Source organism: Tamandua tetradactyla, chromosome 17, assembly GCF_023851605.1.
Source record: "Tamandua tetradactyla isolate mTamTet1 chromosome 17, mTamTet1.pri, whole genome shotgun sequence".
NCBI classification, from domain to species: Eukaryota; Metazoa; Chordata; class Mammalia; order Pilosa; family Myrmecophagidae; genus Tamandua; species Tamandua tetradactyla.
The window spans coordinates 46,338,639-46,362,504 of record NC_135343.1 but is presented as its reverse complement, the minus strand read 5'-3'; the positions used below and the strand labels follow the sequence as shown (position 1 = coordinate 46,362,504).

General features: G+C 40.4%; 1 protein-coding gene and 1 pseudogene across 5 annotated transcripts in view; one reads left to right on the top strand and one right to left on the bottom strand.

Moving 5' to 3' along the window:
* EXOC6B (exocyst complex component 6B) overlaps positions 1-23,866 on the top strand; it is an 870,074-nt gene that overhangs the window by 68,893 nt on the left and 777,315 nt on the right. The window lies entirely within an intron of this gene.
* Positions 9,359-11,490, bottom strand: LOC143660997 (glutamate--cysteine ligase catalytic subunit pseudogene; annotated as a pseudogene).

Sequence of the window (23,866 nt, the reverse complement as noted above, 5' to 3'; positions counted from 1 at the left end):
CGCCCCGGCCGGGAAAACGCGCGCCCCTCGGGTATCTCACCGCAGCGGATTCTCCCTGCCCGTTCAGCCGTTCCAGAATGGGGTACGCTGTCTTTTTGGTCTCTGTCGTGGCTCTGGGAGCTGTTTCGTATTGTTTCTGTTTCTTTAGTTGCTTTTCTGGAGGAGGAACTAAGACCCGCGTGTCTTACTAAGCCGCCATCTTCTCCGGAACTCCAGTTTCTTTACTTGTGATTGGTTTGTTGAGGTCATCTATTTCTTCTTGAGTCAAAGTTGGTTGTTCATGTCTTTCCAGGAACCCGTCCATTTCCTCTAAATTGTTGTATTTATTAGGGTAAAGTTGTTCATAGTATCCTGTTATCCTGTTATTACCTCCTTTATTTCTGTGAGGTCATTAGTTATGTTTCCTCTTCCATTTCGTTTCTTATTCATTTGCATCCTGTCTCTTCTTCTTTTTGTCAGTCTTGCTAAGGGTCCATCAATCTTACTGATTTTCTCATAGAACCAACTTCTGCTCTTATTGATTTTCTCTATTGTTTTCATGTTTTCAATTTCATTTATTTCTCCTCTAATCTTTGTTATTTCTTTCCTTTTGCTTGCTTTGGGATTAGTTTGTTGTTCTTTCTCCAGTTCTTCCAAGTGGACAGTTAATTCCTGAATTTTTGCCTTTTCTTCTTTTCTGATATAGGCATTTAGGGCAATAAATTTCCCTCTTAGCACTGCCTTTGCTGCTTCCCATAGGTTTTGATATGTTGTGTTTTCGTTTTCATTCGCCTTGAGGTAGTTACTAATTTCTCTTGCAATTTCTTCCTTGACCCTCTCGCTGTTTAAGAGTGTGTTGTTGAGCCTCCACGTATTTGTGAATTTTCTGGCATTCCGCCTATTATTGATTTCCAACTTCATTCCTTTATGATCCGAGAAAGTGTTGTGTATGATTTCAATCTTTTTAAATTTGTTAAGACTTGCTTTGTGACCCAGCATATGATCTATCTTTGAGAATGATCCATGAGCACTTGAGAAAAAGGTGTATCCTGCTGTTGTGGGATGTAATGTCCTATAAACATCTGTTAAGTCTAGCTCATTTATAGTAATATTCAGATTCTCTGTTTCTTTGTTGATCCTCTGTCTAGATGTTCTGTCCATTGATGAGAGTGGGGAATTGAAGTCTCCGACTATTATGGTAGATGTGTCTATTTCCCTTTTCAGTGTTTGCAGTGTATTCCTCACGTATTTTGGGGCATTCCGGTTCGGTGCATAAATATTTATGATCGTTATGTCTTCTTGTTTAATTGTTCCTTTTATTAGTAGATAGTGTCCTTCTTTGTCTCTTTTAACTGTTTTACATTTGAAGTCTAATTTGTTGGATATTAGTATAGCTACTCCTGCTCTTTTCTGGTTGTTATTTGCATGAAATATCTTTTCCCAACCTGTCACTTTCAACCTGTGTTTATCTTTGGGTCTAAGATGTGTTTCCTGTAGACAGCATATAGAAGGATCCTGTTTTTTAATCCATTCTGCCAGTCTATGTCTTTTGATTGGGGAATTCAGTCCATTAACATTTAGTGTTATTACTGTTTGGACAATATTTTCCTCTACCATTTTGCCTTTTGTATTATGTACATCATATCTGATTTTCCTTCTTTCTACACTCTTCTCCATACCTCTCTCTTCTGTCTTTTCGTATCTGACTCTAGTGCTCCCTTTAGTATTTCTTGTAGAGCTGGTCTCTTGGTCACAAATTCTCTCAGTGACTTTTTGTCTGAGAATGTTTTAATTTCTCCCTCATTTTTGAAGGACAATTTTGCTGGGTATAGACTTCTTGGCTGGCAGTTTTTCTCTTTTAGTAATTTAAATATATCATCCCATTGTCTTCTAGCTTCCATGGTTTTTGCTGAGAAATGTACACATAGTCTTATTGGGTTTCCTTTGTATGTGATGGATTGTTTTGCTCTTGGTGCTTTCAAGATCCTCTCTTTCTCTTTGACCTCTGACATTCTAACTATTAAGTGTCTTGGAGAACGCCTATTTGGGTCTGTTCTCTTTGGGGTGCGCTGCACTTCTTGGATCTGTAATTTTAGATCTTTCATAAAAGTTGGGAAATTTTCAGTGATAATTTCTTCCATTAGTTTTTCTCTTCCTTTTCCCTTCTCTTCTCCTTCTGGGACACCCACAACACGTATATTTGTGCGCTTCATATTGTCGTTCAGTTCCCTGATCCCCTGTTCGAATTTTTCCATTCTTTTCCCTACATCCTCCAAATTACTAATTCTATCTTCTGTCTCTTTAAATCTATCATTGTAGGTATCCATTGTTTTTTCCATCTTTTCTACTTTGTCCTTCACTTGCATAAGTTTTGTGATTTGTTTTTTCTGTTTTGTATTTCTTCTTTTTGTTCAGCCCATGTCTTCTTCATGTCCTCCCTCAATTTATCGATTTTGTTTTTGAAGAGGTTTTCCATTTCTGTTCGTATATTCAGCATTAGTTGTCTCAGCTCCTGTATCTCATTTGAACTATTGGTTTGTTCCTTTGACTGGGCCGTATTTTCAATTTTCCCAGCATGATCCGTTATTTTCTGCTGGCGTCTGGGCATTTAATCAGATTTCTGTGGGTGTGGGACCCAGCAGGTTGAAAGATTTTTCTATGAAATCTCTTGCCTCTGTTTTTCTTATCCTGCCCAGTAGGTGGCGCATGTGGCAGTCGTCTGTCTGCGGTTCCCACCAGTAAAAGATGCTGTGGCTCCTTTAACTTTGGAAAACTCTCACTTTGGGGGAGGTTCGCCAGCCGAAGCAGCTTGGAAGAGTGCCAATCCGAATCTCCCAGCTGTCCTGGGGACCCGATCGCGTGGAGGGTCGCCGGCCGCCGCAGCCCTGGAGAGCGCCCGTCCAAATCTCCTAGCCGGCCCTGGGTGCCAAGCTTGGCGGGAGGCCGCCAGCCACTGTGGCCCGGGGGAGGGCAGCATTCCCAGCCTGACCGGGAAGCCACGTGTTTGGAAGGGACCCCGGTCACCGTTCTCCGCGGCCTGGGGATGTCCGATCCAATTCTCCCAGCTGGTCTAGGGGGCCGCGCGTAGGGGAAGCGCGAGCCGCTGCGGCTTGAGGGAACCGACCATCCAATTCTCCCAGCCGGCCCGGGAAGGAGGGAGGGAGGGACTCTGGCCACCTGCCGCCCCGGCCCGGGGAAGCCTGCGCCCCTCGGCAATCTCACCAGAGCGGGTTCTCCCAGCCAGTCAGCCGTTCCAGAATGGGGTACGCTCTCTTTTTGATCTCTGTTGTGGCTCCGGGAGCTGTTCTGTATCGTTTCTACTCCCCTAGTAGCTGTTCTGGAGAATAATCTAAGACCCGCGCGTCTTACTAAGCTGCCATCTTCTCTGGAAGTCGTCTGGGGGTGATTCTTAGGCCTAGTTTTAAGTAGGCTTAGCCTATCCTTTGCGTGGATAAGTTTCATATGAGCAACCCCCCAGATTGTGGGGTCCACCTATTGCTTTGGTTGTCCCTACTACTTGTGAGAATATCAGGAATTCTCCACATGGATTAGTTGAATTTTCTCCCTTTCTTGCTATTCCTCAAGAAGACTTCACAAATATTTTTTTATTCACTGTTCAATCACTCTGAAATTTATCGGGGCATCACTCTGGACAAACCTACAAAATCTCATGCCCTGTTTAAGGTTCCGTGTACTTATGGTATTCGGTTAAGCTGTCCACATAAGTTATATGAGGAAATGCACTGGTCAAATTATAAATTTTGGGTTGTGCAGGCTTTTGTGTTAGTTGGCTGTTAGTGAACTTTACAACTGTAGGTGCATGGTAAAGATGAGTATCCTTGTGTTTCCATAAGTGATTATGGTGTTGCTTTGGCCTTTTTTCCCATCTTTTGTGGCTCAGTCTTGAAAACATAGATAAAAATACACATGATATGAAATAATTTATATTATCATGTAATAGTCTGTGTTACTAATTGCAGAAATATTGGAAACCTACAAATTTGTTGTAGGTTTATGGGAACCCATGGGTTTACGGGAACCCATGGGACCAAATATTTGAAAATGACAAAGTGAGAAAAACTAAGTTGTATGATCATTGTATGCATACTTTTTTCCTCCTAGGTGTTAGAACCTGCTTTGGCATCTCAGAAGTGTGTGTGGTATTAACAGTTTGGACTCCAGATAGTCTATTTTGGCTAGTGATTAAAATAACTAGCATGTTGCTGTTTTTTTTTTTTTTTTTTTTTTTTTTTTTTTTAAAGGAAAGACAGAGAGAAGGAAGGAAGGATAGAAGGAAGGAAGAAAGGGAAACATCTTTTAAACATTTTCTTGTTTTATTGTATTTTGTTTCTCCGTTTTCGTTACATGGGCTGGGGCCGGGAATCGAACCGAGGTCCTCCGGCATAGCAGGCAAGCACTTTGCCCGCTGAGCCACCGCGGCCCACCCGCATGTTGCTGTTTTAAGTCAATATGATATAGATCTGAGGTTAACTTTTAAAAAAATCGTATTTCATTTTTATGGGCTTTTTAAAAATTTAAATTTGGGTAAGGTTAATATGAGTTTATGATAAAGCTTAAGAATGTGTAAAAAAGTCAGATGTAATTGAGTTATTTTTTGCCCTATGGAGTTATCCAAAATGAATTCTCATCTTTTATGTTTGTTTTTTTCAAGACATAAATCTTTGGGATAGGAAATGGCTGAATTTACTTTTGCTAGTGCTCTTTTATGTTCTGATTATGAGTGTTCTTTTATCATTTATTTATTTGGCTTTTAAGTATTTCTTAAACATTTATTGCATCAGTTACTGCACGAGTCCCAAGGGATATAAAGACAAAATTAGGAGAGCATAGTTTATTGCACTCTCTTTGGCACTGTACTCAGACTCTTAAGTTAAAAATGTTTAGTAATTTTTTCATAATGTCAGATAGTTTTCTTTTCAAGGAAAAGCAGATGTTCACAAAATATTAGAAATATAGGAAGTGAAATTAGAATTATCATCTGTTTTTTTTGGAAGTGATTAGTTTTTTTCATTGAGGGTGTTGATAAGGGTGAAACATAATTCTCTATATACTAATAATTATTGAAGCTGGATGATAGGTACATGGTGAGGATTCAGTTAACCTGGAATTTGAATCAAATGAAATATTGTTGTTGCAATATTTTGATCCAGTTCAGTATTTCTGGAAAATACATAGGTTTAATTTGTGGTAAATTTGTTCTTTATGATTTCACATTTGATTAAGTTTATCGTTCAGTACAATTAATACTTAGTTCTAGTTTCAGCCAATGTAGAGCTCACTCAATTTAATTGGAAGCTTTAAATAACCAGCAAAAAATGGCAGGAACATTTTTCTCAGAGCTCTAGAAAACAGTTAAAGACTGCAGTAACAGGACAAGTACCCAATCAAGATAAAAGGTACTTAAAAGGGATAGGATCACATGTCCCAGTGACTGGCACCTCCCACACCTTACTGGCTTAGTGGGGAGCTAGTCGGTGATCCCAGGGTTCCAGTTCTGGAGGGAGCTGTGTGATCCTCATTCACATACAGTATGTATGTCTGGTTCAGTCTGTCTGGTGGTGGCCTGAGGGGCTCAGTGTCCCAGAACTTGTCTTGAATGTAGAAGGCAGCTCGAAGAACTCTCCTACAGAATCTATGGGAGAGCAGTCAAGTAGTGTGGTTTAGAGCAAGGCTGCAGGAAATACAGTGCAGTGTGGTTGGAACCGTGAGGAAGTTTTTTACTAGGAAAGAGGGACATCCCTGTCTATGTGAAAGGGGGAATTCCTAGGGCCACAGTGTATGCCCAGAACAAGACTTATGAACTGCAAGAAACAGGGAGGCCACTAAATTTTGGCCTGAAACTGTTCTAAACTCTTTATATGGGATAAGCTCTAAAGGAGAGCCCTCAAGTAGGTCAATCTGCAAAGACTGGGAAGAGTTTTTTTTTTTTTTTTTTTTTTTTTTTTTTTTTTGGTTAACTTCTGGCATCCAAGGAAAGCTCTGTCATGACACTAGCTGAGTACAAACAAGCCTCAGAGTCTAATTTCTAGCAATAATACATAATTATGCTCAAAGAACTAAAGGAAAACATGGGCAATGAACTAAGGGAATAAGGAAAAAAATAGACACAAAGAAGCTGTCAATATAGAGATGGAAATTATGTAAAAAAAAATCAAACAGAGCTAAAGACCACAATAACAGAAATTAAAATTCCCAAAAGGGATTCAATAGCAGATTGGAGCTGGCAGAAGAAAGAATCATTGTGCTTGAAGATAAGACAGTTGAAATCACCAAGGCTCAGAAGCAGAAAGAAGTTAGGTGAACAAAGCCTGGGGACACCATCAAGTATGCCAGTATATGCATTGTGGGAATCCTAAAAGAAGAAGAGAGAGAGTATTCAATGAAATAATTGCTGTTAAGTTTCCAAATTTAATGAAAGACATGAATATGTATATCCAAAATGCTCAACAGCTCCAAATAGAACCACACTGTTAAAATCAAACTCAAATGTCAAAGATAAAGAGAATTCAGAAAAATGCAAGAGAACAGCAACATGTTGCATACAAGGGAGCCTCAATAAGTGCTGATTTCTCATTGGAAACCATGGAGGCGAGAGAGTGGTGGGAAACATATTTGAAGTGCTGCAATGAAAGAAAAAAATGGGGTGGGCCATGGTGGCTCAGCAGACAAAGTTCTCGTCTGCCATGCTGGAGACCCAGATTTGATTCTCTGTGCCTGCTCACGCAAAAAAAAAAAAAAAAATCCAATCAAGGATTCTATATCTGGCAAAGCTGTCTTTCAAAAATAAGGAAGGAATTAAGACATTCCCATATAAATAAAAGCTGAGGGGCTTTGTCCCCACTATACCAACTCTATAAGAAATGCTAAAGGGAGTTTTGTGGGTTGAAGGAAGAGGACACTAGATAATTAATTGAAGTCATGTGAAAAAATAAAGATCTCTGGTGTTAAAATTACATGTGTGAATATAAAGACCAGTAATAGTGTATTGTTGGTTTGTAACTCTGCTTTTTACTTCTCACAGGAACTAAAAGGTAAATGCATAAAACATAGTGATAAATTAATGATTTGGAACTCATAATGTATAAATATATAACTTGTGATAAGAACTACGAAAGTTGGGGGGAAGGAGGGGTTATAGGAACATAGTTTTTTTTTAACTTCAGTATGCTACTGAAGTTAAGTTGGTGTTAAAGCAAATGAGATTGATATAGATTTAGGACGTTAAATTTAAGCCCCAAGTTAACCACAAAGAAAATATCAGAGAATATGTAAACTCATCGACACAGAAAGTAGAGTCCAGGTTACCAGAGGGAGTCGAGTTTGGGGGTAGGGTAGGTGAGGATCTGGTGCAATGGAGTTAATGCAAAATGGATTTCTGTTTGGGGTAATGGGAAAGTTTTAGTAATGGTTGTTCCTGCAGACACTTCAACATTGTGAATGTGATTTATGTTGTTTATGCTGTGTGTATGCTTCCACAATTAAAAAAAGAGAAACTAAAGAGATAATGGCAATTAAGTGCAATACATTATCCTGGATAAGATCAAGAATTGAGGGGAAAAGACTCAAAAGGACATTATTGGGAGATAAGAAAAATTGGAATGTAACATACAAGCTTTATAGCAATGCCAAATTTCTTGAACTTGATAACTGCACTTAAACTGATTATTTAAGTGAATATTCTTCTTAGGAAATGTGCATGGAAGTTATGTGTTCAAGGAATATGATGTGTGCAACTTGCTCTCCAATGTTCAGAAGATAAAGAGATGGAAAATGTTAAAATTGGTGGATCTGGGTTATGGGGGGGTGGGGTAGGTATGTTGGAATTCTTGATAAGGTTTGTATTTTTTTAAAACAGTCATAAGGTTTATAATTACTTCAAAATATCAATATAGAAACAGCATATTGCTTATAATTAAGGATTTTTTCTATTTCTTTTCAATACACAGAACATACTAAAATTTCTTCTGATGGTACTTTCCATTGTGGAAAATTTCAAACATACACAAGTAGAGAGTAGGGTAATGAATCTGTCACCATGTTCCTTTAACCTGTTTAGCTAATAGAGGAAGAGTGAAGGGAGTGTTCTAGTTTGCTAGCTGCTGGAATACAATATACCAGAAACAGAATGGCTTTTAAAAAGGGGAAGTTAATAAGTTGCTAGTTTGCAGTTCTAAGGCAAGAAAATGTCCCAATTAAAGCAAGTCTATAGAAATGTCCAATCAAAGGCATCCATCCAGGGAAAGATACCTTGGTTCAAGAAGGCTGATGAATTTCAGGGTTTCTCTCTCAAGTGAGAAGGCACATGGCGAATACAATCAGAGTTTCTCTCTCATCTGGAAAGGCACATAGTGAACGCGGTCAGGGTTTCTCTCTCATCAGGAAGGGCACATGGCAAACATGGCATCACCTGCTAGCTTCTTCTCCAGGCTTCCTGTTTCATGAAACTCCCCGGGAGACATTTTCCTTCTTCATCCCCAAAGGTTGCTGGGGGACTCTGCTTCTCATGACTATGTCGTTCTGCTCTGCTCTCTCTGAATCTCTCTCATTCTCCAAAATGTTTCCTCTTTTATCAGACTCCAGTAAACCAATCAAGACCCACCCAAATGGGTGGAGACACATCTCCCCTAATCCAGTTTAACAGCCACTCTTGATTGGGTTACATCTCCAGGGAGATAATCTAATTACGTGCAGTATTGAATAGGGATTTTTCTGCCTCTACGAAATGGGATTTGGATTAAAACATGGCTTTTCTAGGGGACATACATCCTTTCAGACCAGCACAAGAGGTCTGGCTTAATTTTGCTAGACAGATGTACAAATGTTCTGGGAAGCAGTGCAGGCATCTGCTTGATGGCCTTATCCATAGATAATGAAATATATGATGATAATTTTTTTTTTATAACAGCCATGGGTTTTATTTAGATGTGAAAGCTTGGGGGAGGGTTAACAAATAATTAGCTATTCCCATTGCAAAAAAATTAGCTATTCCCATTGCAAAAGAAACATCATAGATAAGGTGCTAGAAATTCAAGATTATCCTCCAAGCACTTCAATAGATTGAAGTGATTTTATGTATATAATAGAGATGAATAGAGATGTCTTAAAAAATTAACAAGAGGAACTTTTTCAAGTGAAGTAGCAAATTTCAGTGAATCAGGTCCCAAGTAAGCCTTTAGAAGAACAAAATTTACAGTAAACATTTTAAACTCTGGAATGCAGGTATAGTACAATTACCAGTATATTTCATTTACAAATCTGCTTAGACAGTAGTTCTCCAGAGTAAGAATCAAAAAATGTACAAGCCAGTTCACAATGACTTTAGTTACAGTGTTATTAAAATGCATTGTTAATTATAAAAATACTTTACTATGTACATGTACACTGTATAAACTCTAAATTTACCTATGGAAGAAAGCCTCTAAGTCAATTTCTGGCCCACTGGCCCAGGAAATAGTGCAGTTCTATTATTTGGTCTTCATATCACACACATGGGCTGAAAGTCATAGTCCTGTAGTTAGTTCTTCAATAAAACAGTAACTTATTTTCCTTTTAGCAGAATGTCTAGTTGGAAGACTCACTTTTACTTCCACTATATTTTACTTTCCTAAGTGCTGATCCTAGTAACTCTGGGCACTCACATAATTCATTTGCAATTTGGTTACCCTTCAAGATAAGGCTATAGTTCATTTCATCAGTTATTATACTATCTTGCTTATAGTCAGGATGGTTTGCGATAAACTCCCTCATCTATCTGGCAACTGTCAGTTGTTCTCCAGATGCTCGTTTCTTGATTAGCTTTAGGTAGTTTAGAATACTACATCTGGTGTCCACATCCACTTCCATGTTTTCAAGGTAAGAGTTCAGAATTGGGATTAGTCCAGGAAACACACCTTCCTTCCCGTTGATGATGGTGTCTATGCTCATTAAGGTGAACTCCTCTGGGGCGAGCTCGGTGCTGTTGGGAGCCTTGCCACACCCGTCCACCACTGCATTGCCACCTTTGCAAATATCTCTCTTGAAATAAAACATTCCCTGCAAGACGGCATCTCGTTTCTGTGCTACTTTCATATTTTCATCAACCTTAGACAACAGAATGAGAAAATCCAATTTGTATGAAAGAATCACTCTGGTAAGCAGCACCACAAACACTACATATGCAGAATTTTCAAAGTCTGTTAACTGAACCTCCATAGGTCGGAATTCCACTCTCCATCCAATATCTGAGTTTGGAGGAGGGGGCTTAAATCTCATTGTCTGCCAATTTGTGGACTGAATATTCTCAAAATGGTCAGACTCATTGGCATCATCCAAGTGAATCTTCTCCTCAAACAGAGTCAGTGGGTCTCTAATAAAGAGATGAGCAACATGCTGGGCCAGGAGATGATCAATACCTTCTTGCAACAGTTGTTCGTAGATTTCTTTATCTATCGTCAAGTCGATGTCATTGTATTTCTCACCACACTCAGATAAGTAACTGTCTATTGAATCATATCTTGATTTACTGATCCTATAGTTATTGTTCTTTAATGGCTCCAGTCCTCTCTCCTCCCGAGTTCTATCGTCTACAGATGCAGAAATCACTCCCCAGCGACAATCAATGTCTGACACATAGCCTCGGTAAAAAGGAGATGCAGCACTCAAAGCCATGACAATTGGACAGATAGTGGCTAACTGATCATAAAGGTACCTGGCCTCCAATATGCTGCAGGCTTGGAAAGTCACCTGAAGACAGCAATTGCTCATCCCAAATCCCATGGCATCCATGTAAATATGATTGGGCTTAGAAGCCTTTGCTGCCTCATCATCCTCAGGAAATGTTTCTATAAATGGAGATGGTGTATTCTTGTCTTTAAATATTGGTACATTGATGACAACTTTCTCTCCTCTCCTGTGTCGGATATTTCTTGTTAGAGTACTGAAACGAGGGTGCTTGTTTATTGCTTCATCTGGAAAGAAGAGGGACTTGGAAGCTCCTCCTTCTACTGGGTTGGGTTTGTACTCGGGCAGGGTAAAGCCAGGACAGCCTAACCTGGGAAATGAAGTTATAGTGCAAAGAGCCTGATTCTCTTCTAATACAGAAGTAGCCTCCTTCCGACGTTTTCTCATGTTGTCCTCCACAGTGTTGAACTCGGACATTGTTCCTCCGTACGGCTGTCCAGGGATGCCTTCAATCATGTAACTCCCGTACTCTGGTCTCCAAAGAGTAGGATGGTTTGGGTTTATCCTTTCCCCCTTTTCTTGCAGGGTTTCAAGAACTTCCTCTCCAGACAGGAACAACTGAACTTTCTTATTTTCATGATTAAAAGATACCAACATGTATTCCACCTCGTCACCCCATTTGAGCATGTCCTTGTGCCGGTCCTTGACGGCGTGGTAGATGTGCAGGAACTGGAGGATCCCGTGCCGCCGCACATGGTCTGCGTGGCGTTGAGTCTCTTCCCAGCTCAGCGGCGAGCCCTGGGACAGCAGCCCCATGGCTACCCCCTCCTCTTCTCGCGGAGGACCGCTGCCGCTCGCTCCGGCGCGCTACGCGGGACGCAAGCCGGTCCACCCTCAGCAGAAGGCGGCCGCGGCTCCGCCCCGGGGAGAGCCGCGGGCAGAAGAAGGGTCCCGTCCGCTCAGGCTCCTCAGCGCTGGGGTCCCTGCCGCCCAGGTGACGGACCCAGGGGTCGGGCGCGTCACACCAGCAGAGGGAGAAGGTGGGAGGACTGGTTGGGCGGCTCCCGGCCTGGCGGCGTAGCCCTTTGCCCGCTCCACTACAGAGTCGAAGCCGCGGCGGTGGTGGAACCCACACCCGCGGTGGTGGAACGGCGACTTCCGCTTCTCTTTGCCGGTGGGTGTCGTGCACGGGCTTCTTCCTATTTGTATGACGATAATTTTAAGAACACTGTCCAAGAATGGGTAATGAAGGAAGGGGTGGACTGAAATAGCCATGAAACCCATTTCAAACTTGGCATTTCACTTGAGTAAACCATGACCCAGAGAGGTGAAGTGAATTGTTTAGATCACAAACCTTAGTTAATTGGAGAGTTTAGATTTAAGCTAGATTCTGTAACCCAGTCTGTTCCCTTTTTCACTTTACTTTGGCCATTTGCCAATTATGTTGTTTGGGCTATATTTTGTATGACTTTGAGTTTATGATACAGCTTTTTCCTGCTGATGGTATAGGGGAATGATTTCTTGAGGCACCCCTTAAATTTGTGGTTTTTTCTTAGCCTTTACTCTGTTTCTAACTTTTTCTTTTTATAAAAGATATAAATTCTAGACCATCTCATTCTTATTCTCCTTTTGTATTCTATTCTATAGAGGCCACCTCTTTTCAGTATCTTTGCCCCCCCCCCCCCCCATTGGACTTAAAAAAAAAAGGGGAATTGTTATTTAAGTCTAATTATGGTACCTTCCTTTTCTGAGAGAATCAGAACAAAAATGAGTCTTTTTTTCCTGTCATAACCAGACAAAGATACAGCAAGAAACTGAGAAATATTTTGTAATCAGCTCTTTCCTTGTTCCCTCAGAGAACCATCCTTGCTGAGAAAGAGGAGCAAACTAATACTGTTTTGTTATTGTGGGAAAGGAAGAATCATAGAAAATGATGGAATGGTCAATGGTGCCATTGGCCTTAGAATTTCCAGGGGAAGCTATTCTGACTTCCCCTTCACTCATCCCATTGCTTATGTCTAAAATGCCTCAGTTAGGAGTCCTTCCAGAAGCTTAATTTATCTACTCTGTTTTCCCTCCTGAGACATACTTTACTTGAGGTGTATTGTACAGCATTAACCTATATCCCTTTGGGACATTCACTTTGCAATATAACCTTATTCCCTCTTGATAAATTATCTCCTTTTTTATGAGTCCTCTTTTTCCCTGGTCTAAGTAAAATCCCTGTGGTTGCATATTGTCTCCTGTGGCAATGGAGACCAGCGGGGAGTTCTCTTTCTCCAAATCTTGACTATATAGAGTGGCCTTTGGGTCACGTTAAGGAGAAGGCCTACGAGTACTGTCAGTATGTCAAAGATTTGTTGAATAGGAAGATGGTTTTATTCTGTACCAGGACCCTGATTGAGCATGTGCTGGTGGTATGGGATGAGGAAGGCAGAGATGTGAAAGTTGGGATGAAGAGAGAGATTTGTTGAACAAATAATTATTTAGGATCTAGTGTGTGCTCAGGGTAGAAAGACGAATAAAATATGGTTCCTCTTTTGAGGGGAACACTATCTAGTAGGGGAGATGATTATGTAAATGTCTAATTATGATGTATATAATTAAGTGTATGTGTTTATAAGTGCTATGGGAACACATAAAATAGTAATTAATTCTTTGAAGTAGAGGTACTTTTTGAGCTGGGACTTAGATAGTGAAATCAAAATTATTTTTAAGTTAAGAAGTTTAGTAATTTTCTATTGCTGCTGTAACAGGTTACCACAAACTAAGTGGCTTAAGCAGGACAAATTTATTATCTTACAGTTCTGTAGTTCAGAACTGTAGTCTGACATGTCTCATTGAGCTAAAATCATGACGTCAGCAGGGCTACCTTCCTTTCTGGAGGCTTTAGGAGACGATCTGTCTCCTTGCCTTTTTCACAGCTTTTGGAAACTGTTTGTATTCCTTGTTTTATAGCCCTCTTTTCCATATTCCAAGCTAGAAACATAGCCTCTCTCTGACCCTTCTTCCATCATTACAACTCTTCCTCTGAGTCCCTTCCCATCTCCTGCATCCACTTTTTTTTTTTCATAGATAAAAGGAGCATCAGACACAAGGTTTTCACAATCACATAGTCACATTGCAAAAGCAATTATCATTATGCATTCATCTTCAAGAAACATGGCTACTGGAACACAGCTCTACAGTTTCAGGCATTTCCCTTTGGCCTCTCTAATACAACTTTAACTAAAAAGAGGATATCTATAAAATATGTAAGAATAGCCTCCAGGATAACCTCTCAACTCTGTTTGAAATCTCTTAGCCATTGACACTTTGTTTTGTCTCATTTCTGTCTTCCCCCTTTTGGTCAAGAAGGTTTTCTTAATCTTTTGATGCTGGGGTGACTCTTAGGCCTAATTTTTTATTTAACGTTTTTTTATTGTGAAATATAACATATATGCAGAAAAGCAAATTTCCAAGTGCTTTTTTTTGTATATTCATCATCTTGATTATTTCTTAGAAAATTTGCATCAATTCAGAAAAAAAGAAATAAAAAGAAACAAAAATTCATACATACCATACCCCTTACCCCTCCCTTTCTTTGATCACTAGCATTTCAGTCTACTAAACTTATTTTAACATTTGTTCCCCCTATTATTTATTTATTTTTAATCCATATGTTTTACTCATCTGTCGATAAGGTAGATAAAAGGAGCATTAGATGCAAGGTTTTCACAATCACATAGTCACATATACAATCATCTTCAAGAAACATGGCTACTGGAACACAGCTCTACATTTTCAGGCAGTTCCCTCCAGCCTCTCCATTACATCTTGACTAACAAGGTGATATCTACTTAATGCATAAGAATATCCTCCAGGATAACCTCTCAACTCCGTTTGGAATCTCTCAGCCATTGACACTTTGTCTCATTTCACTCTTCCCCCTTTTGGTCGAGAAGGTTTTCTCAATCCCTTGATGCTGAGTCCCAGCTCATTCTAGGATTTCTGTCCCACGTTGCCAGGAAGATCCACACCCCTGGGAGTCATGTCCCACGTAGAGAGGGGAGAGGGTGGTGAGTTTAGTTTGTTTGTTGTGTTGGGTGAGAGAGAGTCCACATCTGAGCAACAGAAGAAGTTCTCTGGGGGTGACTCTTAGGCCTAATTTTAAGTAGGCTTAGCCTATCCTTTGCAGGGTTAAGTTTCATATGAACAACCCCCCAGATTGAGGGCTCAACCTATTGCTTTGGTTGTCCTCACTGCTTCTGAGAGTATCAAGAATTCCCTACTTGGGAAGTTTAGTTTTCTCCCTTTCTCACCATTCCCCCAAGGGAATTTTGCAAATACTCTTTTATTCACTGTTCAATTTACTCTGGGATTTATCGAGGCATCACTCTGGACAAACCTACAAAATCTCATGCCCTACCCAATGTTCCATGTACTTATGGTGTTCAATTAAGCTATCCATATAAGTTATATTAGGAAAGTGCTAGTCAAAATATAAATTTGGTACCAAATAAACATTTTTTGCTTTAGTCTCACACATAAGTTAAAGTTTTAAAATATGAATTACCATCTCTTTTGAACACCCTGCATCCACTTTTTAAAAAGTGACCTTTGTGATGGGTTCTGAATAATTCTGGCTGCTCTCTCTCTCTCATAGTTGATTAGCAACCTTAATTCCATCTGCTACCTGAATTCCCCTTTGCCGTCTAACCTAATGTATTCACAGGTTCTCAGGATTAAAATGAGAAGGGAGCATTATTGTAATTACCATGGGAAGAGAGAGTTTTTAGTGTCATTCCCTGTTTAGAAACTTGGTTGGCCTGTTGCTTATGAAATAGACAGTCATTTGGCGGGGGGGGGGGGGGGGGGGGGTCCCAGAATCCAACTGTGATGAAATGTATGCCTCCTGCTCTAGTTTGAAAGCTGCTGGAATGCGGTATACCAGAAATGGAACCGCTTTTAAAAAGGGGAATTTATTATAAGTTGCAAGGTTACAGTTCTAAGGTCATGAAACTGTCCATGTTAAAGCACCAACAAGAGGTTACCTTCACTCAAGAAAGGCTGATGAAGTTTGGGGGTTCTCTCTCAGCTGGGAGGACACATGGTGTCTGCTAGCTTTTTCTCCCAGCTTCTAGTTTCTTGAAGCTGCCCCGGGGGTGTTTTCCTTCTTCCTCTCCAAAGTTCTCTGTGTGGACCCGGTGGTTCTGGTTGCTCTAAAGCTTTTTCCAAAAATGGTTCCCTCTTAAAGGGCTCCTATAAGCAATCCCACTTTGAATGGGTAGAGATAATCTCCATGGAAACCATCTCATCAAAAGTTACCACCCACATTTTGGAACAATAGAAAAGATTCTACCTAGCAATATTGAATGAGGATTAAAGGACATGGCTTTTCTGGAGTACATAACAGATTCAAAATGGCACAGTTCCTTTCACCAAAATAATGTTCATACAGAAATTTTGTAATAGTTCTGGGAGAGCCTATTAGAGGTCTAGCCTGGCTTTTAAGGCTTTTTCAGTATAGCTCTAGCCTAATCTCTAGCTCTCCTTTCCCCCTGACCCCATTTCCCATACCCAGAATCTATGTTACTAGCCCAGTGCTTCTCAAACCTGGCTGTACCTTAGAAATATTTGTGAGATATTACCTAATTATTACCTAACTATAATATAATTATGTTAAAACACTGAATGAAGCTGCATGTGAGAATGATAGAGGGAGGAGGGCTGGGGACATATTGAAATCAGAAAGAAAGATAGATGTTAAAGATTGAGATGGTATAATCTAGGAATGCCTAGAGTGTATAATAATAGTGAAATGTACAAGGTACAATTTTAAAAATGTTTTTGCATGAGGAAGAACAAAGGAATGTCATTATTGCAGGGGGCTGAAAATAGATGGTAATTAATATTTTAAAATGTCACCTTATGTGTGAGACTAAAGCAAAAACTGTTTATTTGTTAAAAAATTTATATTTTGACTAGTGCATTTCCTAATATAACTTATGTAGATAGTTTGATTGAATGTCATAAGTACTTGGAATCTCAGGTAGGACATGAGATTTTGTTGGTTTGTCCAGAATGATGCCCCGATGAATCCCAGAGTGATTTGATCAGTGAGTGGAAAAGTATCTGCAAAGCCCCCTTCAGGGAGTGGTGAGAACGGGGAGAAATTCAACTTCCCCAAGTTGAATTGATATTCTCACAAACAGTGTGGACAACCAAAGCTATAGGCAGAGCCCGCAGTCTTGGGGTTCGTTCATATGAAACTTAACCCCATGAAGAATAGGTCAAGTCTACTTAAAATTTAGGCCTAAGAGCCACCCCCAAGAGAGCCTCTTTTGTTGCTCAGATGTGGCCCCTTTCTCCAGCCAACACAACAAGCCGTCTCACCACCCTACCCCTCTCTATATGGGACATGACTCCCAGGGGTGTGGACCTTCCTGGCAACGTGGGACAGAGATCTTGGAATGAGCAGAGGCTCAGCATCCAGGGATTGAGAAAACCTTCTTGACCAAAAGGGGGAAGAAGGAAATGAGACAGAGTGTCAATGGCTGAGAGATTCCAAACAGAGTTGAGAGGTTATCCTGGAGGTTATTCTTACACACGCATTAAGTAGATATCACCTTGTTAGTCAAGATGTAATGGAGAGGCTGGAGGGAACTGCCTGAAAATGTAGAGCTGTGTTCCAGTAGCCATGTTTCTTGAGGATGATACAGCTATAACAATGTGACTGTGTGATTGTGAAAACCTTGTCTCTGATGCTCCTTTTATCTACCTTGTCAACAGACAAGTAGAACATATGGAATAAAAATAAATAATAGGGGGAACAAATGTTAAAATAAATTTAGTTTGAAATGATAGTGATCAGTGAAGGCAAGGGGTAAGGGGTATGATAGGTATAATCTTTTTTTGTTGTTGTATTTTTCTTTCCTGTGTTCGTTTTATTTCTTTTTCTGTTGTCTTTTTGTTTCTTTTTTTTTTTTTTAAAAAGAATTATTTGTGAGATAGTGTAGAAGTGTTTTGCCTGACCCTTTTCCTTTTTAACCAGAGCTAAGAACCATGTTGTTAGTCATACTTTTGTTCCTAGAAAAATTCACGTATTTTTATACCTCCATGCTTTTGTCCTTGCTGTACCCATATTCTTGCTTTGAATTTCATCTTTTCCCTTTTCTTCTCTTATCTCTACTGGATAAATTCCTAGTGTTTTTTCAAGATATTTCTTCCATGATGTTTTCCTAACTTATTTCCTATTAGAACTTCTCTGTTATTTCTTCTCTACTTACATTTCATACTTTTATATTTCTGTCATAGCAGTGAGCTCTCACTGTGTTTTGCTACTCACATTTGTTTCCTGAGCAATAATGTAACTTATTGTACATTATATTGTACCTAGTACAAATAAATGAGTCCTGGTAGGCACTTAATGTTTTTTTTTTTTTTTGCAAAAATATTATCATTTATCAAATAATGGTCATTGAACTCATTCATCTGCTTCTGGTTAGGCCATCATCAGCACCGTTTCCAGGGAGTGAACAGAGGAAATAGAAATGTATAAAGTGGTAGGACTGATTAAAGTGTTTTTGATCATTAGTGGGGCTCATCTGAAATCCTGGCACAGGGAGGTTGCAGCGTGAATATGACTGTGCGTAGGGGGAGGAGTTCAGGGGGGCGGGATACAGATGTGCTAGTGTATAAGGGCAGGGGCTCATGTCACTGTGGTTGTGGGATGTGTGTCAGGAGTGGGTGATGATGGGTGGGCGGTGCCCTGGCACTGGTCTGCAGGTACAGGTGTGGAGTGGGGTAGGTGCCTGCTTATGTAGGGCGGAGGCTGTGAGGCAAAGATGTGCCCAAGAGCACCTTCCAGGTATGGGAGAAGGGCACTTGTGGTGTGGGGCAAGGGTGTGCATGCGTGTGGGGCAGATGGGGTAGGGTTTAAGGGTCAAGGGTTCCATGCACAGATGTGTAAGTGCTGGGCAGGGAGGATGTGCACATCCTCATATCTGGGGGGGGGGGGCTGAGCCCTGATGTGCACATACACAGAGCTCAGGGGCAGCGAGGTGGGATTTTACCTGCATGGGCTGGGGCCGGGTATGGCTCACACACGCAGGTCAGTGCTGGCGGAGAGCTGAGGGGTGTCAGTGGATCCGTGGACGTGCATACATCTGGGGCCTGAATGCTTACGTGCATGTGTGCAGAGGTTGGGGGGTCTGGGCAGGGTTGAGCGACTATATGGGAATGAGTGCGGGTGTGGCCCGGGTATGAAAGTGAGTCTGTGAAGTCTAGCATGTGCAGTCCGGATGCGCAGGTGACTGCCTGCAGGGGGCAAGGAGGTGGAACTGGGGGTCAAGGTGCTGGCCCGTGGTATGCGGGTTTCCGTAGAGGTAGGTTGGTTGGGGACAGGCTTGCCCACATGTGTGAAGCCGGGGTGTAGGGTGGGGATGCGAGTCAAGGGGTTGGGGAGGGAGAGCAGGTGGGGATTTGGGTACCTGGGGTGTGGGGGGCGGGGGCCGTTCATGAGGGTAGTGGTTCAAGGAATGTGGCTTGGTTAACTTTGTCCCTGTCTCCCTGTCCATGCACTCCTTTATAGCTCTGTGCCTTGTGCCTCAGTGTGGAAATGGTAGAGGTAGGCTGTTTGCACTAGCTGGCTGGTTTCCAGTTCTCTGCATCTCAGTTCTTTTGCTTTTTCAATCAGGGCTTCTCTGTGTGGTGTAGAAGACCCTGTGAGGACACTTACACCCTGGAATCACTCTCCTGATCTTTCTTCTGTCCCTTCTTTAGCTGTTCTTTGGAGCAGGAGTGAACTTGACATACCCTATTCTGCCATCTTCCTAGAAGTATTGAACCTTTTCTTAAGGGTTAGTACTAAGGCCTTAAGAAAATGCAAAGCTAAATATATATGATCTCTGTCTATATGATCTCTATCTTAAGGAGGTTGAACTTGTTAATTTAGAAAACACTTGATGTAAGAAAAGATTAGGCTAGATAGAATGCTTCTGGAGCTGATGAGAGGCAGAAGTCTTGGAGAGTGCTTCTGGAGAAGGTGACATCTGAACTGAGTCTTGAGGGATAGCTAGGATTTGAACTTGTAGAAAAAGAAGAGATGGGCATTTTAGTAGGGGGAACAAGTGGTCAGGAAAATACAGTATTCATTAGGATTATCCACCCAATATTTATTTTTCTCTTCCCAGGCACAGGTTATAAGTGTATGTCCTTGCCCCTTGGAGGTTAGGTGAGCCATGTCAGTTGCTTTGACAAATGATGTGAACTGAAGTGACTCTAGTTCCTTTTAAATAGAAATTTAAGAGTTTGTGCATTTACTTTGCTTTCTTTTCTTCTGCCACAGTGGCTGTTTGGCTCTGATGGCAGCTGTGGCATGTGGACCAAATATTGTCTGCTTCCTGTTGTTGTAGATTAAGTTTTATTGAAATATCACCCCATTCATTTGTTTATATATTGTCTGACTGCTTTTGCATTGCAGTGGCAAAGTTGAGTAGTTACGACAGGAATCATACATGTCTTACAAAGCTGAAAATAATTAGTATCTCGCCATTACAGAAAAAGATTGCTGACCTTTGCTCTGGATAGTGGCTGCTTCTCAGAGGTGTTAACTTTCCTGTGGTATCCAAAACAAAGATAATGTTGAGTAGAGCCTTCAGCTGACCCACAGTGGGTCAGCAATACGTGAATTTTTTTTTAACTTTTGTTAATTTAAAAATGTTTTAAACATAACAACAAACAAACATTCTTACCATATGAACAATCCATTCTCTCTATATAATCAGTAATACACAATATCATCACAGAGTTGTATATTCATCATCATGATCATTTCTTAGAACATTTGTATGAATTCAGAAAAAGAAATAAAAAAAGAAAAAAAAATTAATATATAACATACCCCCTTACCCCTCCCTTTCACTCTACTAAATTTATTTTAACATTTGTTCCCCCTATTATTTATTTTTAATCCGTATGTTTTACTCATCTGTCAATAAGGTAGATAAAAGGAGCATCAGATGCAAAGTTTTCACAGTCACACAGTCACATTGCTAAAGCTGTATCGTTATACAGTCATCTTCAAGAAACATGGCTACTGGAGCACAACTCTACATTTTCAGGCAGTTCCCTCCAGCCTCTCCATTATACCTTAACTAAAAAGGTGATATCTATTTAATGTGTAAGACTAACCTCCAGGATAACCTCTTGAGTCTGTTTGGAATCTCTCAGCCATTGACACTTTATTTTGTCTCGTTTTGCTTTCCCCCCGCCATTTGGTCGAGAAGGTTTTCTCAATCCCTTGATGCTGTGTCCCAGTTCATTCTAGGATTTCTGTCCCACATTGCCAGGAAGGTCCACACCCCTGGGAGTCATGTCCCCAAGGGAGGGCAGTGAGTTTGCTTGTCGTGTTGGCTGAGAGAGAGAGGCCACATTTGAGCAACAAAAGAGGTTCTCTGGGGGTGACTCTTAGGCCTAATTTTAAGTAGGCTTAGTCTATCTTTACGGGGTTAAGTTTCATATGAACAAACCCTAAGATTGGGGGCTCAACCTATTGCTTTGGTTGTCCCCACTGCTTGTGAGAATATCAAGAATTCTTCACTTGGGAAAGTTGAATTTTCCCCTTTTCTCACCATTCCCCCAAGGGGACTTTGCAAATAGTTTTTTATTCACTGTTCAAATAACTCTGGGATTTATCAGGGCATCACTCTGGACAAACCTACAAAATCTCATGCCCTATCCAACGTTCCATGTACTTATGGTGTTCAGTTAAGCTGTCTACGTAAGTTATATTGGGAAGTGCACTAGTCAAAATATAAATTTGGTACCAAATAAACATTTTTTGCTTTAGTTTCACACATAAGTTAAAAGTTTTAAATATTAATTACCATTTATTTTCATCACCCTGCACTATTGACATTCCTTTGTTCTTTCTCGTGCAAAAAAAATTTTAAATTTTTACATTTAGTCACTATCACTATACGCTCTCGGCATTCCTGGATTATACCGTCTCAATCTTTATCGTGTATCTTTCCTTCTGATTTCCTTTGTGCCCCCAGGCCTCCTCCCTCTGTCATTCTCATATTCAGCTTCATTCAGTGTTCCAGCATTATTGTATTACAGTTAGGTAGTATTGTGCTATCCCTTTCTGAATTTTTATAATCGGTCCCGTTGCATATTCTGTATCCCTCCAGTTCCAGTTATCCAATATCTACCCTATTTCTGTCTCCTGTCTGTCTTTGTTCTTAACTGAAATTTTCCAAGTTCATTCATTTATGTTCATTCATATTTGTGAGACCATACAATATTTGTGCTTTTTTTTCTGGCTAATCTCACTCAGCATAATATCCTTAAGGTCCCCATGTTGTTACATACTTCATAACTTTATTCTGTCTTACTGCTGCATCATATATATGTCCATCATATGTATATACCACAGCTTGTTTAACCACTCATGTGTTGATGGACATTTTGGTTGTTTCCATCTCTTCGCAATTGTAAATAATGCTGTTATAATGTGTGCAAATGTCCATTTGTGTCCTTGCCCTCATGTCCTGTGTGCTGCTTTGAAATGATGTATGTACCCTAGAAAAGCCATGTTTTAATCCTAATCCCATTTTGTAAAGGCAGCCACTTCTTCCAATCCCTATTCAGCACTGTATGTTTGAAACTGTAATTAGATCATCTCCGTGGAGATGAGATTTAATCAAGAGTGGTTGTTAACCTGGATTAGGTGGAGGCATGTCTCCACCCATTTGGCTGGGTCTTGATTAGTTTCTAAAGTCCTAACAAAGAGGAAGCATTTTAGAGAATGAGAGAGAGATTCAGAGAGAGCAGAGAAGAACGACATGCACCAGAAGCAGAGTGTCCATTAACCAGCGAACTTTGGAGATGAAGAAGGAAAATGCTTTCCAGGGAGCTTCATGAAACAGGAAGCCAGGAGAGAAAGCTAGCAGATGATGCCTTGTTCACCGTGTGCCCTTCCAGCTGTGAGAGAGAGAAGCCCTGACTATGTTTGCCATATGCCTTCTCACTGAGAGAGAAACCATGAACTTCATTGGCCTTCTTGAACCAAGTTATCTTGTCATGGATGCCTTTGATTGGACATTTCTATAGACTTGCTTTAATTGGGACATTATTTCAGCCTTAGAACTGTAAACTAGCAACTTATTAAATTCCCCTGTTTAAAAGCCATTCCATTTCTGGTATATTGCATTCTGGCAGCTAGCGAACTACAAGGTATCCTCTGAGTAGATACCTAGCAATGATATTGCCAGGTCATATGGCGTTCTATATGTAGCTTCCTGAGCACCTGCCAAACTGTCTTCCACAGCGGTTGTACGGTTTGACATTCCCACCAACAGTGGATACTTTTAGCTATTTAGGACATCCTGCCCTTCAAGATAAATTTGGTTATTGGTTTTTCTATTTCTGAAAAGTAAGTTTTTGAGATTTTAATTGGTATTGCATTGAATCTGTAAATCAGTTTAGGTAGAAGTGACATCTTAACTATATTTAGTCTTCCAATCTATGAACACGTTATGCCCTTCCATTTATTTAGGTCTTCTGTGCTTTCTTTTAACAATTTCTTGTAGCTTTCTTTGTGTAGGTCTTTTGTGTCCTTAGTTAAATTTATTCCTAAATATTTTATTCTTTTGGTTGCAATGGTAAATGGATTTTTTTCTTGATTTCCCCCTTAATTGCTCATTATTAGTGCATAGAAACACTACAGATTTTTGAGTGTTGATCTTGTAACCTGCCGCTTTGCTGTACTCATTTATTAGCTGTGGTAGTTTTGCTGTGGATTTTTAGGGGTTTTCGACTTACAGTATTATATCTGCAAATGGTGAGAGCTTTACTTCTTCCTTTCCAGTTTTGATGCCTTGTATTTCTTTTTATTGTCTAATTGCTGTATTAGTTAGGGTTCTGTAGAGAAACAGAATCAACAGGAAATATTCATAAATATAAAATTTATAAAAGTGTCTCACGTAACCGTGGGAATGTAGAGTCCAAAATCTGCAGGGCCAGCTGTGAAGTTGAGGACTCCGATGGAGGGTCTGGATGAACTCCACAGGAGAGGCTCACCGACTGAAGCAGAAAGAGAGCTTGTCTCTTCTGAATCCTCCTTAAAAGGCTTGTAGTGATTAGAGTAAGCATCATTCATTAAAGAAGACACTCCCCTTGGCTGATTAAAAATGGAATCAGCTGTGGATGTAGCTGATGTGAT